This window comes from Semicossyphus pulcher, unplaced genomic scaffold (genome assembly GCF_022749685.1).
Source record: "Semicossyphus pulcher isolate SPU_LCO1_2020_fin unplaced genomic scaffold, fSemPul1.0.p SCAF_6, whole genome shotgun sequence".
Lineage (NCBI taxonomy): Eukaryota > Metazoa > Chordata > Actinopteri > Labriformes > Labridae > Semicossyphus > Semicossyphus pulcher.
Genome location: NW_027211737.1, coordinates 23146097 through 23160183, shown reverse-complemented (window position 1 = coordinate 23160183; position 14087 = coordinate 23146097). Strand labels below are relative to the sequence as shown.

General features: G+C 46.1%; 1 protein-coding gene across 1 annotated transcript in view; it reads left to right on the top strand.

The window, feature by feature from the left end:
- The window catches only part of LOC138610013 (tetratricopeptide repeat protein 28-like), a gene marked incomplete at its 5' end in the record, with an annotated part of 185820 nt that overhangs the window by 74557 nt on the left and 97176 nt on the right, over positions 1-14087 (top strand). The gene's annotated exons all lie outside the window — the stretch shown is intronic.

Sequence of the window (14087 nt, the reverse complement as noted above, 5' to 3'; positions counted from 1 at the left end):
TAGATAAATTCACCTGGTGCTGTTTCGTGAAAGCTGTTCAGCGCTTAGATTTCCAGACTTCCTCAAATGCATCAGAAATGATCGATCCAACCTCAATTAAACAAACAAGCATTTTAAAATTAGTTTTCTTCTCCTCTTGAGGACAGACCTGACAAAGAGAACAGAAAGTTAGATTCAGCCGCCTTTAGCATCTTGTTAGTTGTTATATCTGGAGTACGTGTGCTTTGTGTTTGTTTTCCCAAAAGCAAAGTTTCCCATTTTAAAATTAGTTTTCTTCTCCTCTTGAGGACAGACCTGACAAAGCTTCATTTGTACTTTTTACAAATCTGCATCATGATGTTATTTCTGTAAAGGCAAGACTTGTTAATTAAAGTCAATCACAAGAAAAGCAGTTTCTTTTTCAGGTTCATACCGCAGTAGTTAGCCAGAGTGAAGCCTCTGTGCAACTTACTATTTACAGTGAAACTGAGACTCACTACAAACAGATGAAGGGGCGCTCCTCCGGGGAATTTAATGAACCAAGAAATGACGGCATTTATTCTGAAGTCGTTTATCGCTAACTGCTGGCTAAACCGGACACGCCTGCTGTCCCCAGGGGCTATATCGTCTCAGACCGTAGCTGATGGTTCTGCCCATGATGCAGCCTAACAACAAACACTTTGACATTTGGGTGTGATCTACTGGTAAACAGGCTTATGCAGCATCCACCTGCTAGCATGAGATGACGTAGGAGCTGCAGCCGCTTTGTAAACTCATTTCACCACATCCCTTTTTCCATTTTTCAAACTTGTAGTCTTGAGCCCAAATTTCACTCGAGACATTTCATCAGCTATTGTGCAGCTCGGTCTGGAAAGCCTTTAAACAACTTTTCACTACTCTGCAGTCGTACCGTCCAAAAGCTGTAAACAGACTTTGATGTGTTATACTCGAGAAGTTCCCCTTTACCTGGAACAGACTTGCTCCGTGTGGTCTGGTCTATCGATGAATGTAAAATAACAATGTCATAACAAGCTGCCCTTGTGTGGATTTGTGTTGTTATGTTTTCAGAGTATCCAGCACGTCGCCCTCAGCCCTCCCTCTCTGTCCTTGGCTGGTTTGTGCTCGCTGACAGCCGCTGCCCTGTCTCGCTTTTAACCTTAGTCTAAAGCCATGACTGATGGGATTCGCAAGCCTCCTCCCTGCCTCACCTCTCACCGATGATATATGTTTGTAGCGAAATTTACCTTTGCCAGTTTGTGTGTGTGAGCGCGTTTTCTTTTTGTGTGGGTGTGAGAGATCCTTGACATTGACCTATTCTCGGCAGAATGTTGCGTTCCGTGTTTCTCCGTGCGAGGTTTGTCTTTTAATTTAACCAGAAAGAGGACGAGTGTCTGCAGCTCTCCATCACACGCGTCTCTTGAGGAAGTCTCGGCTGACTAGATATCATGTCAGGGGGGTATTAAATGTTTAATGCTAGTGGATGTAGTAGATTGCCTTCTACTTGTCCTGATTAAATATTTAGGGCCGTCTGAATGGTGCATTTGACATTGGTAGGTGCTGAGGGACCCTGTTTGAGTGTGAAGTGTGGGAACATAACTGACTGCCAGCTGTCTATTTGGTTCTGACTAGGATGCAACTGGGACCTCGGCTGAGTAAAACTGGTGGCAGACACCGAATGGGAGGTGAGAGGGGAGGTTATATTTAGCCATGTCCTTCATAACACAGCCCTGTTTCCTCTCCATACAGCACAACCCTGCCTCTGTATGTCCTTTTGAATATAGGGGACACTAGGCGAAGGTAGAACTATGGCTGGCATACAGACCCAATTTGTGTCAGCGGACGACTCCGAGCCATGAATTTCTCAGTGTAACTTGATGAAGGCGGCTAATGCTGCCAATTTAAGACCACTCTGAGACGGAGTTTACATTAACTTAAAAAATAGCGTTTCCAACTCCAGTAAAAGATCTGAAAAGGAAAGAGATTAAGGTTATTTCAGTTTCCATCTGGAAAAAGCAGCAAAGCACAAGTACAAAGACAGGCTGGGAATAAATATGTTAAAATCAAAAGAGCTGCTCGCACAGCAAATGGCATGATCCATTTACCTGACGTCTTTGTCCACACTCGGGGAGGAAGGCGGGCAAAGCAGCTCATAACGCCTCAGAGTGGATGCTGACAACAACAGTTTGGTCTTCATGAATTATCGTCGATTCTTTTTCAGATACATTATCAGATCTTTGGCTGCTTGAGATCAAGAGTGTTCAGTTCTTCAGTGGAGACGACAGACATGATGCGCTAATTGGATTTCTAGCATTGGAAACAGAACATGAAATAGCATCTACAGTACATAGATGCTCTGAGCTCGAGTTGAAAACAGCACAACAATCTTGTTATCATTAAAAGAGTTAACTTCAAAGCTACATGAAAACAGATGGGTTGATGTGATCACAGTAGCCGGTTGAAATAAATGAAGATGTGCCCAGAAAAAGAGTGTTCTGTGTGACGAACGTAATCAGCTCTCTGTTAGAGTCTGTCTAGAATATGCGCTTCTGTAGACGCTTTGACGCCACAGTGTCTGAAAACCGGACAGATGACTTTCTGTGTGTTCAGCACGCTCCCGATCTTCAGGGGCCTCTCAAGTTGCTCCCAGATCTGCTTACCACATCCTCCTCCCGTGGAAGCAGTAAGACGTGTTAAGATATCAGAAGCATATCGTGACCCTCGGGATCAACTCAGGAGACACCTGGTCGCACCGCTTTACGGCTCTGGCTCACACTGGCCGCATTGTTCAGGGAAGCTCACAATGGAGATGCATGCACACGGAGAGTGCAGAGAGACACGATGCATTCCTCTGAGGTTTTAATGTACTGAACGCTCCAGTGCTTCTTATAGCGCACGCATACATATTCACATCCACATGGGCGAAGACAAGCAAGTGGTGTGTCAACCCCGAAAAGTCTGCAACTGTGCAGATAAAGAGAAGGGAGGCAAACCTAGTCCAGCTGGAGAGAATCGCCTCTGGTCGACCGAGGGAGACGAAAGTAAGCGTAAAGCATGTCTGACTTAGCCTGTCTGCTCGGACGGCCTGTTGGACGACCCACAAAGGGACACCGGGGACTGATCAGAGGAGGAGAAGACCTCCACAGGAACCGCCTGGAGGCAGGAGGAACCTTCTGCTCCACAGTCAAACCTACTTCTGAGGAGACAAATGCTCAAAGGATGAAAGTCCTCTCCATTGATGTGAACACTGCCTGAGCTCAATAATGCCGCATGATGTACGTAGACGCTTAGATCACAGTTTGGCACGCGCTCTAGCAGTCTCTTCTTCTGTGGTGGCTGGCTTGTGTGTCGTATTTGCTGGCCACACCTTAAATGATAGCTCCAGATAGCTGCAGTACATACAGAAAATCAAACCAGCCAAACTCTGACGATCACAGAGCAGATGTTGCTCTTATGTTTTTACAAAAAAAGCTTTAGAACTCTGTGAGAGCTAAACTAATGATTTAAAGTGTGCGTTGTTGTGGTTCCACACAAAACAAGCAAATTTCATGACTGTCTGCACCCACTGTCTATTCTCCCCTATATCCCAGAGGTCTGTGGTCGCCCTATAATGCTATTTTCATTGTGTGGTTGTGTGTTTGCGCTGGTATCTGCTTGTTTGTTGTACCATTCTTGTCAGGAATGTTGTTGGGTCTCTGCTTTTCATTAGCCGAACTACGTCAGGAGAATCTGACCCATGATTTAAGGAGGAGCGGGGAGGGGGCTGGGTGGGGGGGGGGGGGGGGGGGGGGGGAATTATGTTGGCTATTGTAATCCTGTCGTGCATCTCGCTCGTAACATCGGCCTGCATCACAGTTCATTAGTGTTTCTGTGATCCCAAGGCCTCGGCTGTAGTCAGCACAAAGCACGACTGGATGTTATAAGCAGATTCTCTTAAGAGCTGCTTGTTTATATGCTAATGTGCTAACATGACTGAGTGCTTTACACATAGGATGATGCTAATCTTTTAATATCTCTAATTTAGTGTCCGATAAAGCTCTAAGTTGGCTTTATTTTCGGTGGTCACACTTTTCCTCTGCCCGCACAAGCACACACGCGCAGTCCTCAAGGCAAACAGGGACGTTGTGCCCGGTGTTTAGGGAACCTTGCTGGCGGGATCAAGGCAGGATAAGTGGTTAAGGTTTGAAGGCGGCCTTATAGGCCCTGTTATGGCTGGATGGTTTAGCTTTAATCCGATTGAGCACGCCTGGGAGACCTGATGCGGGCGGCATCAGGTCCTCACAGCCAGACAACCAGTCACACCTGCTACTCCATTTTATCTCAGTGTTCTCGCTGATTACTGACAGTAATTAAAAATTCTAATTATATCTGATTCTCTATCAAGGAGGATTTGTAGAAATACAGATTATTAGCTGGTTTTTGTTTTGGCTCAATTACCCACTTACCTCTCAGGGGAGATGTAGTGCGTAAGCCCGATGCGAGCTCTGCCAGCTCGATGACTCCACCGCGGCTCCCCCCGCCGTAACACCTGCAAGCGTTTACAACAGGTCCGCCTGTTGGTCAGTGGGACCGTGTAACGTTCAAGGGTCACATCGGTGGTTCCTTTTGAAGAGAGCTAATGAATATTCAGAAGCTACCGCCCATGTTAGGAAACAGATGAGCAGAGGAAAGTATTCAGAGCGGCATGTCATTGGGGTCGCTGAAGTTTAACCAATCAAAGCTGCAGAAAACATGAGCAGGATTCCCAAAGACGGAGAAGACTTCCTCAGAGTGAAAGCAGCGAATGGAAAACATGAGTGGCAGAAGCAATCCTCTAAAGCAATCTATAGCAGCCCATCCAACCTTGAAGGAGCTTACAATAGCCCGAGCCGTTTCCTCGGCATTAGCAGTCTTGTGTGGGATGCTGTATAATCTACCTGCCAGATTAAGATGACATGGTCATTGTCTAGAAGAGAGAATTGAATTATGGTGTGTGAAGGGGGTTTAAATGAGATTATAGGGAAAGAACTCATCCAGCATGCGTGAGATGTGCAAAGTCAGGGGCTCGGCGTACACCGACTACACTTTCTCTCTCACACGCGCGCAACACATGCTCGCACTTGTGCTCATGCGGTGTAAGCTATTTTGCATACACTCGAGCACCGACACGAGTGTGATTGCACACTTGCACATGCAGATGCACATGTGCACACATACACTTGGCCTATATTTGTCGTCCACGCTGCATGAGGCTCGTTCCCCTCCAGTTTTGCTGCTTCCTCCTGAGCAGAGATGATGATTTTCTTTCTTTTCTGGTGTTGACAGTGCATCCTCTGTGAGCGTCTCTCTGTTATCTGCTCACTAATGTGTTTACTCTTTGGTTCGCCAGGCTCTCCCTAACACAAGTATTTGGGCTAATCCCTAGGATGTGTGCGATTAGGTTAACAACTCTGCAGCACATTAAGTACATGTATCTGCTCTGTTTAAGCGCAGCTAATCTCCTAGCACCCCAAACTGCTAAGTTCCCATGATCCTCTCTCTCTATGTTTACACTTAAACTCTATCTCTTTTCATGTTTTTCCCCGGGCTCCATGTGCGTGCGTGTGTGGATTTATTTTGCACGCTCACGTTGAAACGATCATGTAATTGTGTGCATTTATATTGCATGTTTGCCTACCTGTGTGTGCACAGTCGGTCTACTCTGTGATGCAGTTTAGTTCCTGCGGATGCTGTTATCTCAGAGGCCGTTGCCGTGCATGCATCTACCCTGCAGGACAAGAATATGTTTAGAGATTCTGCAACAGCAGCTTGCCATTTATTTTATCAGCGCTGATCATCAGTTGATAGCACGCACAAAGGCTTCATAACAAGACTGATGGTATCAATTAATCACATTTGCTGTATTGTGCTCCGTCAGATAGAAAGTGATCTCATCCCTCAGAACTTTGTTGACGCCACACAGACGCAAATGCATGTGTCTGTACATCAATGGAGGCTAAATGGATTAGAATTAGCAGATGGGCTGTGTTTGCATTAGCCACCAGGGTGCTAACACAGACGGAGTCAATCTGGTGTGCAGAGCTGAGACCAGGTTGCGGCTCACTGGGGTAGAGCCAGGCCAGGACACCCTGTCTGGGACTCTTTAGCAGCAGGGGGTCTGGGAGGAGCCACAGCGCAGTCTGTCTGCATGTGTGGCTAATCTTAAAGCGGTCACTAGCACAGGTGGGTGTAGTGGAAACTTTCGTTTTAGTAGCTGCGGTTGTGTAAAGATCAAAACAGGCTGCAAAAATTGGACATTTAATTTTGTTGCTACTCCACAGAAGTGAAGAAAGGGATTATAGCAGGAACATAAAAGGGGAGGAAGAGCAGAAGGTTAAAAGTTGAGGAATGTAAGAGGAGGGAGCGGGAGGGGAGGGCATGTGAGGGGAGCCCACAATCCCGAAAAAACACTCTCAAGTGTTTTGGAGTCAATTAGCTTTCTCCCACTTATATTCCGCTTTTTCATTTCCCTTTGTTCTCCGTTCTCTCGCTTGGTTATCGCAGTCCCAAGCTCTCTGCAGGGTGCTGGTTGCAGTGTTTTGCTAGACGAGGCTCGTGTTTGTGTCAACCAACCATCACGTTCCCTGCAGAGACGGCCAAATCTGTCTTCTTTCTCGCTGTGTTCCTCGTATCTATTTCTCTCCCGATTTTCCCGTTGAAAATATATATACAGTCTGCTTTTTTCAAGGCAAATTTAGAAGCAGCCAAAAGTTTCCTTTCTCTCTATTTCAGTTAGTTCCTCTCCTCCTCCTCCAAAGCTCTGCTCTTAATCTTAATGTCCGATTTGAAAATCCATACATCCCTGTTGACGGCACGGGCTGTAAAACTTGCCCTTTAGAATAACAAGTTCTGTTATTGTTGTCTAAATGCTAACAAATGAATCTCTGATAGGTCAGACTCCAGACTGTGATTATTGCTCATCAGGATCCAGACGAATCGATGTGGACCGGCTTTCCTTGCAGAAAAGAGCAAATGAGCGGCATGATGATGTCGCCGAGCTGGTGCCACCAGCAGCCACAAAGCTGTGCGCGGTGAAAAATAATGGCCATCATTTCCCTCCTTCTTTTATGAGCAGCTCTTGAGTGAAGAATTAAGGAGCGATAGCAACTTGGCTGCAACTTCTCAAGGGTGTTTTGCAGAGAGCTACCCGGAGATGCTGACAGATACTTAGTGGGTTGTTTTAGCAGCGGTTTACAAGCGTGGCAGTTGTGGAACAAGAGGAGAGATGAAGGCTTCCTGTCCCCGGAGTTTTAAGGCTTTAGTGCAGGCTTCTATTTTAGGACGAATGATTCTTTGAGAGTGCGAGAAACAACCCTTTTTTTTATTGCACCCATTACGTGTCATCACTCCAAACTAATCATGTCCTGGAAATTGAGCCTGAGGAAGACTGCTGAGCTTGGATTTTACTCTACACTCCTTCCCCCTCCCTCTTTCCTTCCCTCCGTCTCTCCCCCCTTCTTTCTCCCACGCTCACATCGTTTTGCCTCTTCATCTCAGTCCAATCTGTAATCCCCCCCTTCCTCTTTCCATATCTGTACCCTCCTTTATTACTTTCCTTCTCCCACTTTTCACTCCTCCTGCTCTCTTTTTCTCTCCTTCCTCTCTCTCTCTCTCTGTCTTTCACTGTTAACTACTGAGCCAGGGAAAAGTGCCCCAGCCTCTCTACACTGGATTGTTTGCTCTCAGACAAAGAAGTGGATTTTCAATTAAACTGGCTGTCATTAGAAAGATGGCGACACGCTGCCGCTCCAGGACCGTCTGACTTCACACATGCTTTGATGATGGCTCATTTTCCTCAACGCTGTTCCCTTTTTTCTCCCTGATCCCGTCTGAGACACTCGAGCTGCACGTCTACGTCACTGCATCCCAGACTCCTTATAGTGGTGCTCTGGACTCTTCACTTCCACAGTCACAGGGGTGGAAGTCTGATATGTGCTAACATGCTGACTGCACCAGAGACCTGCAGTCTGGTAATTGCGTCGGCTTAATAGTGGCAAGAATGCTATCTGCACATGACAGGTGGTCACGAGATGTGGCGTGATAAATCGCCGCATAAATTACCCAGAGTGGTGGAATTGCACTTTTTGCAGAAAGGGGAAGTACAGGCATGTGAAGGGGGAGCGGTGATAAGCAACTGGATGGGATGTGTGATGTGAAGCTGGAGGAGGGGACTTAACCATGACACAGGGGGGAGCAGGGGCTTTGAGTGGTTGAATCCTGAATGCTCTGTGGGCACTTGTTATCTTTCCATACAACAGCACAAATAATTCAGGTCTGTGTGAATGAGATTGAAGAGCAGGAACACAGGAGGCCGTCGGACACACGGCTCCAGATTACACGCGTGGTCTATCCTCCAGGGGGAGGACAACACTCTTTTCTCTTTATCATGCTATTTTCATACATATTTGATCCTCTCCTGGCTGTGATTATCACTCACCACATTGTCATTCTCCATTTCTCACCACTTCCTGCATGCCCTCCCGTATGTGTGTGTGTGCGCGCTGGGCTTGTTTGTGTGTGTGTGTAGATATGCACACATCGCTGGGAAAAAAGAGGGGGGGGTAGTTATATTAGATTTGGCAGAGGCAGCACAATTTGTCTGACATGTTGAGGGAGAAGATTAGAGGGGGGAAACACAAAATGTATTCAGTATTACACTCTCATCTCACAGCTGTAGCAATTGATTTTTTAAAAGTACACATCGGAGCGCCTGGACCGCCGATAGCTGAGAGGGAGGTGTGGAGAACTGCCATTATCAGGCCAAAGACTCCAATTCACACATGTAAAAATTCCGAATGAAAAGAGGATAAACAGCCGTAATCTGTTTCCGCGGACGGAAGCGTGTCTAAAGTCATTTAGGAGGGGAGGGGGGAGACGCTGTGTATGAGTTTCTCCACCGCTCTGGCTCATTGTCCTTTACTACGCGGCCCGGCCTAAGCCTGCCCTCTGGGTCAGATTACTCACAAAATGCCTCATAGCCTTCCCAGGATTCCCCTAGTCTGAGCTTATCGTTCGTGCACACATTCAGTGACTCCGCTAGAAAGCGAGGGGTGGTGTCTCAGCGCGAGGCCACATTATGTCCGGAGCAAACACTGAACAACAAAACAGGGAGGAAAATGAGTTCATCAGGAGCGGCTAATACGGGACCAGAACCAGCATCAAAGCATCTCCAGTGAGACGGAGTTCTGCAGTCGTCTGCTAAACAAACAGAGTACAACTTCACACCTTTGACCACTGACGAGGCTGAACTTAAATTCAAGGCGCCAATCAATGTCAGCCGCTTAATGCCGTCCTTTGGCAATAAGCGCTTTCTTAATGGTTAGTCAGGATCGCGCGTACTCTCATATGAAATGATTAGTGACGCATGGCTGTGTAAGGAGAGGGAACATCAATCAAGCCTGAGAGAAAGGATGGCTAATGACACATGTGTCTGAGAGGGAGGCCCGAGGGGGCGGTGGGAGGGGATGCTAGTGGAGTAGCTGCCTTCCACTCTCAAAGATGTATTTCCTTTGTTCTCTTTGTCTCTTCTTATCTCACAACTTGTAATTATTCGTAGCTCGCACCAACCTTGCTTGAAGAGTTCACTTCCCCTTGTTCCTCTTATGAAGTCTAAAAGAAGTTGACAGGAAACTTTGGGCTTGCGTGCAGTTAAAACGTTCCCCCCGCACAGCCGAATCCCCCTGGTTCTATGATATCACAGCTCAGAGAGGTAAACATGTGTGTTTCAGAGTGTGCGTTTGTCCTGCAGTTGTGTTTTTATGAGTTCCCTCTGCTCCATGTGTGGATCCTCTCTGACGTCACCAAGAGGCGCGCTTTGAACCGTGAAGCCCCACGTATCATGTGAGCGTAGGAACAGAAGAGACTCCTCTCAAACTCTCTCTTTGATCAGTCCGGAAAACTCAAAGCAGCTCCCATCACACCGAGCCAGCGTGTGGGAACGTTTTCACACAGTATTTACCTTGATGAGGAATTGAAACTGACTTGGTGGAGGAGCGTGACCCTCCTGGGGTTGAGAACAAAGTGCTTGTGTTAGTAAACAGACGCATAAATTGCATTCTTCTGAGTAACAGCTCGCACAGCCTGTGAGCGGGGGTGTATAATTTCAGCATCTCTCCAGCTTCCCAAAGCTTCAGTTGAACATTCCGGAAATACCATCCTGGCAATCCGTCTTTGGCCACCAGGCCGAGGAGTGGCTTCCTGCTCCTCCTCTTGAGGTCTGGTGATGTGTGTACAGTTTTCTTTATGGAGCGATCAGCTGGCACTTTGTGCTGCATCCATCTGCTGACACCGTCTACGCTTGTCCTATTTAAAGCTGTCACTCAATCTACACAATACATGTGTTCCTTTGTTTGGAGGAAGCAGCGGAGGACCAGTTTGTGAGGTTTTATTGTGTTTTGAAACTGACAGTTTGATATAAGATTGGACTTTTGATTTGCTGTGGTTTCAGTGGATACTTCATGCTACTTCCTTAAAGTTATAATCTTGAAGATCTCAGTTTCGTTCTCTTTGGCGACGTATGGTGATAAACCGTAATTGCGGGAGCACACTTCCTAGATATCCAGACACACTTGTTTCATCCAGGGTTGGCTCCGGTTGTAACTCTTGATTTTCCTCGCTGACGGTCGCTTTCCTTTTTAGACTGTTTGCCTTCATGGTAAATGGTAAATGGACTGTACTTATATAGCGCTTTTCTAGTCTTTGCGACCACTCAAAGCTGCTTTTACACTACATGTCACATGTTCACCCATTCACGCACTGATGGCAGAGGCTGCTACGTAAAGTGCCCAACTGTCAATCAGATAACACATTCATACCCGTTGGCTAGGCAATTTGGGGTTAAGTGTCTTGCCCAAGGACACTTCGACATGTAGCCTGAGGGAGCTGGGGATCGAACCTCCGACCTTCCAATTGAAAGACGACCGACTCTACCACTGAGCCACAGCCGCCCATTCATCTGAGCGTCCAATTTGTTTCTTTTTCTTTGGATTTTCACTTATTTTTGAAGTTGTATCTGTAGTCATCAATCTTTTCTTTATTTGTTCAGCCATAGTAGATTACTGTTTACTCACACCGGAAAAGCAGCCGCTTAGCTCCGCCTACCCTCTCTGGCGGACCAATCACTGCTGGCTGATGGAAAATGCGTCACTAACTGGGCACCGCTTGTGATTTTTTACGCAAAAGGTCGCACCAGGCAACCAGTCCATAATAATACTATATACTGCAAATGCAAAGTCTTTCATCAGTGGCCCATAGGCTCAGTCACTATTGTGTTACCTCATTCGGTGATACACAGTGACTTAACAGACATTTATTTACATGAAAATCTTTGAGATTATCATATTAAGAGATTTCATACCCAAAAAAGTGGATACCAGCTTGTCATTTTAACAGGTTTGGTCTAATATGCGTCTTTTTTTTAATTCTTCAAGTTAATTACTACAAAAATAAGGGCTGCACTAAGGATTATATTTATATAGATTAACTTTCTTGATTAATTGATGAATCTTTTAGTCTATAAAATGTTTTAAAAGATAGTGAAAAAGCCCTAATCACAATTTTCAGAGAGCCGAAAGCAGCAACTTAACATCTTCTTTCGTCCAACCAACAGCCCCAAACAAAAAGACTCTTCACTTACTGTCATAAGTGACAAAGAGAAGCTGCAAATCCTTAAAGAAGCTGGAACCAGCAGATGTTCAACATTTCTGCCTGAAAAATAACCGAAACGATTCCTTGATTATCAACTTAGTTGGCAATTATTTTTCCTCTTTTTGTCGTTGCAGCTCTAAAATATATTTCAATTAATATCTTAATACACATTTAGATTTAGAATTTCCGACTGGCTGTTATTACAAAACATCAGGTAATGGACTAACGACCCATTGCAAAGTGTCCTCAAGCTACATGTCACACTTTATATAAGTTGGTAGAAATCATTGCATGCTACACCCTAATGCTAACTTAATTATGCCCCTCTCCTCCTCTGAGCCCGAAGCTTAACCTCATCTTAGATGGCCATGAACCATAACTGATATAATCACAGCCGTCCCTGTGTGGATGTGTTACCAGCACATTATCAGATGTAGTAAATCAGTTTATGGATTAATCAAATTTGGGCCCCACGTCTTTAAATAGCAGTCTCTCCTCCCTCCCGTTCTTCCTCCCTCCTGCCGTGGAAGCAGCTGAGCGCTCTGCCCATTTCCAAAGCATTCAGGTGTGGCTCCACCTCCGCACTCTGTTAATAAGGACGTAATGGCTCCATATCTCCTCCCAGGCCAAATTGAATTGAATCAGTTCCACCGCATGATTAAGATTGTGGAGCTGGTGGCCCTGGTTGTCCTGCGCGGGAGCACTAGCGCGGGCTAAGCCGTCCAAGTTCAGCGGAGGTCAGGGGGAGAGGTCTCGGCCCAGATCACTGGATGCCTGAAGCACCTGCCTCCGCTCAAACACACATGATCAAAGCGGCTCCGTGGGAGACCTGACTGCTGCAGGGGTAGTCGAGCTAGGAGGGAAATACTTCTGCTGCAGTCTCTTTAATACGGAAAGTTTCTTTGAAGCATGACACTGCCATTCAGTGCGGTAATTACACCCATATTGTCTTATGAGGGAATTTATAATAGGAAACATAAATCATTCACATGGCTTGTATGTATTTTTCACACAGACATAAATAGAAGTCAGAGCAAATCCCTTTCAGTATAAAAGCGGCCATCACCTCTCATCTTTCTGTGTTTTAATGATAAAGCATATATACATATAAAGAACAAAGGAGGCAGACGAAGCAATAGCACACAACCAGCCGTCTAATTAAGTATTTCTGTAGCCACCAGCCACAGATAATGAAGGAAGCGGGGGTTGCTGGGAATTGGTTTGACAGCCCTTTCTCTGTGTTTCTCCCTCCCGCAGCACCGTCCTCTCGGCCCTCTGTAAATACCATTGAGATAAATTAGCGTCACTGATAAAAACAGGCCTGCCTCACAAAAGACACCATAAGTGACGGTAATTGTCTTTCTCAGATTACATTTCTAACCTTTGTGCCTCATTCCCTCCTCCTCTTAGCCGGCCTCAGTTCTCTGAGGCGCAGCGGCATTGAGCTGACAGGTTGTGTTATTCAGATGCACCGTTACTTTGTGGAACTTAAGCGGCACTTTCTCTCCAATTTCTGTGACTGCTTGTCATACACTCCGGCGCCGCTGATGGAGAGAGTCGTCACTCGCTGTCAGAGCGGCCCCGCGCGGTGGACAAATGTGACAAACACCTTTTGGTGCTTTGATCCTCTTTGAGTCGCAGACGTCTCGGCTCACTTCTGACAGTTTTTTCACAACATTTCTGCACTTCTGAGATTTACTATGTTTGTATTTCCTTGTGTGTCTTTTGGGTGTGGTTCTCATACAAGCCATTTACAGGATTCTACCCGCACATGTGCTTTTATATTTTCGTCAACGGTTGTATTTTTGCGTGAAACAAATAAACTAAACTGTCTCAACTGGCATAATTTCCTATACTGTCTTCAGCATTCACAGCAAGCTCCATCCATTATTGTGTTCTTTTTTTTTGAGGGAAACAAAGCTGTAGAAATGCTCACAAAGACAAAGTAAAGTGATGGATACAATAAGGCGCAGAGATGTAGGGCTGGGTGAAAAGATAAAGCAAATGTGAGGGAGGGAGGGACCGGGAGAGAGGAGAGAGAGGGAGACATGAATAACAGTTTGACAGGTGGAATGAAAAAGCCGCAGAGGGTGTTTGGAGCAGTGTGGTGTAGGAGTGTGTGCGGCGCGGTGTGGCGCAGCACAGCGTTTGGGTCATACATCACACTAATACAGCAGGAGGACATAGCCTAGCACAGCGCTATGCAGAGCAGGAGGAGAGTAATGTGCTGCGCTTGCACCCGCTCCATCTGATTGAAACGCACAGCACTGAGGCTACATTTACTCACCCCCCACATGCACACTTTATAAATCTATTCGTGGCCTGTATATTCTCCCAGATAATCCCCCAAAACAGAAACAGAAAGCAGACACACGGGTTCTCCATCATGGTGGGAGGAGGGTCTACCGCATTGTGTGTGTCAACTACCTACATGTTGCTGTGTGCAG